The sequence below is a fragment of the Bombina bombina genome, chromosome 12 (assembly GCF_027579735.1).
Source record: "Bombina bombina isolate aBomBom1 chromosome 12, aBomBom1.pri, whole genome shotgun sequence".
Classification (NCBI taxonomy): Eukaryota; Metazoa; Chordata; class Amphibia; order Anura; family Bombinatoridae; genus Bombina; species Bombina bombina.
Genome location: NC_069510.1, coordinates 128,539,248 through 128,545,247, shown reverse-complemented (window position 1 = coordinate 128,545,247; position 6,000 = coordinate 128,539,248).

Genomic DNA, 6,000 nt, shown 5'->3' with positions numbered 1-6,000 from the left:
ATCCAGACGCAGCGTACTAAATGGTGCCAAGCTACTTATATTTTCTAGAGTAATTTGGCCTAAATATAATGGGCACATGGCACGTGTACGGCCAAAGGACTAATGCATGTGCACAATAAATGACTTTTCATTACAAGAGGGCTGTATCCTTCTGTATCTGCACATGTTTTTCCACTAGTCTCACTGAAAATTCTAGGGACATTGTAAGGAAAAGAATTCTCTTGTGCTAATGAAGCAGTTAAAGGGACACTAAACACAAACTGTAAACTACAGGATTATGAACCTTCATATAGAAGAATCATTTTGCAATGAAAACTGCAGCTTTATTTTGTCAAATGAGTACATTGTTTTATGTTTATTCTTTTCACTGATTTCCCTGTCCCCCAGAAGAAAAGAACCCTTGCTAACCAATCACAAACTAATATTCAGATATACCACAAGCTCTGTTTGCGCATGCGCAGACTGGGGTAGCCTGCCCTTCTGTATTTCCTTAAGGTGGAATTAGCTCTCCACTTTCATAATTGGAATTTAAACATTATTGCAAAATACATGAATTATTTATTTTGTAGTCTTTTGCTGTAAAATGCTTCTAAAAATTGTGCTTGTTTGACTTTCTCCCAGGTAAGCTTGCATTAATATTTTTATTAAGTCATTAAACTTTACAAACACGCATAAATACTTACTATTTTGTTACTGTAAACAGACTGCAGATCCTCCGCCCGCTTCTCCTTCTGTATTTTCCAGTTCGATGACAAATCCAGCTTCCTCCAATCGTTGCGTGCCCCACGAGCTGTACGCCAATAGGGGCACGCAACGATTGGAGGAAGCTGGATTTGTCATCGAACTGGAAAATACAGAAGGAGAAGCGGTGAGGGGTCGGTAAGTTGGCCTTAATGAAATGGTAATTATTTAAAAAGAAGCGTCTTTGTAAAGTTTAATGACTTTAAAGTGCCCCTGTTTTTAAGAGTATTTTTTAAGACTGGGCTTTAATTCATCATACTTTAAAATCACTTTAATGTTGGCAGGTGTGGGGTGTTATAGAAAAAACTGCACTGAAAAGGGCCTTTACATTCTATGGGGACTGCCATATAATATTGCAGACACGTGCACACGACTGAGCATATCTTCCTGATTTTCAACAAAGGATAACTAGAAAACAAAGACAATTTGATATTGTAAAGTTTATTTTAAATTGTATGTTCTATCTAAATCATGAAAGAAAAACTCTTGGTTTTATATCCTTTTAACCATTAAAAAAGGAAAAATAAATGCGTTATCGCCAGTTAAGTAAGCGCAGCCATAGTTATCAGTAAAGCAATAATTACCTGCTCTAATAAAGAGTGGTCTGTGCATTAGATGTGTGTAAGTATAATAGGTGCCGTTTCTTTAGCTATAAACATATTTGTGCTTATTAAATATTCAGGACAAAAGTACAAGCAATATAAATGTTCCGACACTTCTCTGTTAGTCACCTATAATCTGATTTGTTTTTTCAGATCTTGCCAAATGCCTCTAAAGGATTCTCAGCACTCTCCTTGTATATTGCTCATCAGCGAGCCTCGTGCACGCTCCTGCTGCCTACTCAAGTATACCCTCCATGCTTAGCTATGAATAATGGGTCGATTAGAAGCAGAGAATTCAGCTCTTCAGCAATCACAAAACAAGGTAAGTGTGTTTTCCCTAGAAGGCGGGAGGGAGCGAGTGGGACCGCTACACTGCAGATGCAAATGTTGAGAGCGGCGGGGAAGGAGGGCGAGGAGATCCAAGTGGATGGGATTTTGGCCCGTGTACATGGGCTTTAGGACTAGTAATGAATATAATCTGCTTAAAGGGACATAATACTTATATGCTAAATCACTTGAAAGTGATGCAGCATAACTGTAAAAAGCTGTCAGAAAAATATCACCTGAAAATATCAACTGTGTAAAAAGGATATTTTACCTCACAATTTCCTCAGCTCACCAGAGTAAGTGCTCTGTAAAAAGTTATCTTTAAGTTACTGCCCAGGTGAAGGTAAAAAAAGGAAGAAATGAACAGCAGCCAATCAGCATCAGCAGTGCTAAGGTCATGAACTATTTTACTGTGATCTCATGAGATTTAACTCAACTCTCATAAGATTTCATACTAAATTTCCGTAAATTGAATAAGGAAATAAGATGAGTGCATGAGGCTCACTCCCTTGCAAGTCCTGGGACAGGCATACTGATTTGCTGCTTAAAGTCCTTTACAATGGGGTGTGCATACTTAGGAGATTTTGAGGTAGAATATCTTTCTTTTTTACATAGAGATGTTCACGGGATATTTTCTAGTTGACTTTTTACAGCTTTGCTGCATCACTTTCGAATGCTTCAACATTTGGGTATCATGTCCCTTTAAGCAGAAACTATAGGTCACAGGTGTTTCATAGGCTTTTACAAGATGCCCAACTTAAGCAAAATAAAAAAAACTTTATTCAGTATTGATGACGACGAACTAATGTGCAACAAAATCAATTTACGCCGTGTGCAATTAAGTTTCATACAATCTTGATTTATACACTTTATTTCAATCACAAACAACCATTCTGAAGTTCATATTTCTGGTGAAATTTAAGCAATAATATTTGTATTAAACTTGGAAACGCTCTGGTTTATTGACACTTAAAACTTTTAAGGGACATTAAAATCAAAAGAGCTTCATGATTTAGATAGAACTTACCATTGGAGAAATATTGTATTTCTTTTTTACTTATTATTCTAGGTTGTAATGGTTTTCAAATGGATTGGAATGGACTCCTATTGGAAACCACATTTCACATGAAAAAAATGTGTACCCTCCCCGCTACATTTAAACCAATGGCTCAGTATCATTCTTGTAACCGTTCACTTACCGGGGTCCACTGTGACGGATACAGCTTCATAAAAACACGTTTAAAACCTTACAGAACAAACAATTACCTCTAACTGACCTCACTGTCGTACGCAAAAAAGGAAAACTTTGAGTAAAAGAGCAATGACAAAAACTAAGGGACCGATTTAACAAATGTCAGACGGACATGATCCACTGTAGCACATACGCTGTCAGCATTTATCATTGCACCAGCATTTCTAGTGATATGCTTGTGCAATGCCGACCCCTGGTTATCTAAGGGTATTAATTCATTTTTATTTAATTGGAACAACGTTCAGGTGTTTCATAATCACTTTTTGATTGACTTGTATAACATTTTGTTTACTAGCTGCTTAAATCTCTGTAGCGTGTGCGATTTGGGCAAGCGCAGCTTTTCTCTCACATTGGAAAGCCTATGGAAGACACGTTCCACAGACCAATGCTTGCTATAGAAAAAAAGCACTACAAGGCCGGCTACAAAAAATAATAGCCTAGATATATAACGCATATAATCATCAGCACCAAAAACAGATTTAACATCATATTAACCACCCAAAAAACGTGAAGAACCCGAATCTGAGTATAAACCATTTACATAATAATTCCTGTAATTACTTGCTGGATGATGATGATAATACTCTCTTTATAGGACATATTTCTAGAAGGTAATACATTGTTGTAAGTCTCTTTTCTACATTGGTGTGTGTAGCTGATTTATCCGCAGGTGCATTACCTACAGAGGGGGCAGATACACATCGCTCTGTTATATATAGGTCACATAAAAGATACCTGTCTCCCACCTTCTCACTCGCCAGGGGTCAGGAGGGCAGGTGAGAGGGGCTGGGAACTTGCTGAGTTATATAGGTCCTTGCCACTGGGTCCAGATGGACGTTTGTCTTGCCAGCTTCTCTATTAAGTCCTTGTCATCTTGGGACACTATAACTTTGACTGCTGTCCCTCGAGGGCACAGCTTTGTAATATGTGTGTGTGTGTGTATTTACCCTGCTAAATCTCTGATCCCACTTAAAAAGGGTAGTTCCAGTGCCTGACAGTCTGTCCCACAGGCACGCAAATAAAGCCCCCTTTCACATCATAGGCAGCGGACCCTGAGAAGAGAGCTTCAGGCCACAGAAATGGAATCTAAGCAGAGTCTGTACAAAGACACCTTGTTAGAAGCGCTTAAAGGCTTGTATGCTGAGCTTCTGTCGTTTCTATAGCCTCTGCCTTATTGGGAGACAACCTACGTACAATACATCCCAGCTCTGTTTAAGAGACTTTCCTTTTTAAGGATCAATATTGCTGTCTGCTACTTTACTGAACAGTTCATAAATCCAGTGTTTCATCACTGACCAGCAAGACGTAAATCTAAGGCAGCATAACGGCAAAATGTATCATTCTGCGAATGGACAGTGAACCAGTCCTCATTCCATCGCAGATTGTGGGACGCATATGTTCTCCATATTTACCATTGCACGAGTGAACGTTTGTGCAATGCTGCCCCCTTCCCTCGTGCAACTAACTGCATGAGAGTAAGACTTGTCAATCACTCCGGACAAATGATTCCGGGGGGTGATTTTCATCTGCTAAATCCAAGTTGGCTATAGGGTTTGTGAAGCATTTGCAGACTTAATGAACAAACCTGCAACCGATCGAGGTGTTCGCCTCATGATAAATCCTACCCTGGTCTTGTAACGTCATTTGTACAAATAGCACCCTGGATTATTCAAGGCCCCACATTTTTATACCTGATTCTTATTCTACCTGCAGAAAAGTACATTTATGGGTAGATAAGGGGGAGCAAAGGGCACTGTAAGTTCAGACTGAGGTAACATAAAACGTATGAGTCAGTTCCTATAGTCATTATATATATATACATAGGACCAATCGCTTTCACACTTCCCCTGCAGCACCAAGGTAAATCTTCCAGTAAATACATTTTATACCAGGCAGTGAATTAGCCATGTGTAGGTAGGGTGTGAACTAGCCATGTGTAGGTAGGGTGTGAACTAGCCATGTGTAGGTAGGGAGTGAAATAGCCATGTGTAGGTAGGAGAGAGAAATAGCCATGTGTAGGTAGGAGAGTGAAATAGCCATGTGTAGGTAGGGAGTGAAATAGCCATGTGTAGGTAGGGAATGAAATAGCCATGTGTAGGTAGGGTGTGAACTAGCCATGTGTAGGTAGGGTGTGAACTAGCCATGTGTAGGTAGGGAGTGAAATAGCCATGTGTAGGTAGGAGAGAGAAATAGCCATGTGTAGGTAGGAGAGTGAAATAGCCATGTGTAGGTAGGGAGTGAAATAGCCATGTGTAGGTAGGGAATGAAATAGCCATGTGTAGGTAGGGAGTGAAATAGCCATGTGTAGGTAGGGTGTGAACTAGCCATGTGTAGGTAGGGAGTGAAATAGCCATGTGTAGGTAGGAGAGAGAAATAGCCATGTGTAGGTAGGAGAGTGAAATAGCCATGTGTAGGTAGGGAGTGAAATAGCCATGTGTAGGTAGGGAGTGAAATAGCCATGTGTAGGTAGGGAATGAAATAGCCATGTGTAGGTAGGAGAGAGAAATAGCCATGTGTAGGTAGGAGAGAGAAATAGCCATGTGTAGGTAGGAGAGTGAAATAGCCATGTGTAGGTAGGGAATGAAATAGCCATGTGTAGGTAGGAGAGTGAAATAGCCATGTGTAGGTAGGAGAGTGAAATAGCCATGTGTAGGTAGGAGAGAGAAATAGCCATGTGTAGGTAGGAGAGTGAAATAGCCATGTGTAGGTAGGGAATGAAATAGCCATGTGTAGGTAGGAGAGTGAAATAGCCATGTGTAGGTAGGGTGTAAAATAGCCATGTGTAGGTAGGGAGTGAAATAGCCATGTGTAGGTAGGGAATGAAGTAGCCATGTGTAGATAGGGAATGAAATAGCCATGTGTAGGTAGGGAGTGAAATAGCCATGTGTAGGTAGGAGAGAGAAATAGCCATGTGTAGGTAGGAGAGTGAAATAGCCATGTGTAGGTAGGAGAGAGAAATAGCCATGTGTAGGTAGGAGAGTGAAATAGCCATGTGTAGGTAGGGAATGAAATAGCCATGTGTAGGTAGGAGAGTGAAATAGCCATGTGTAGGTAGGGAATGAAATAGCCATGTGTAGG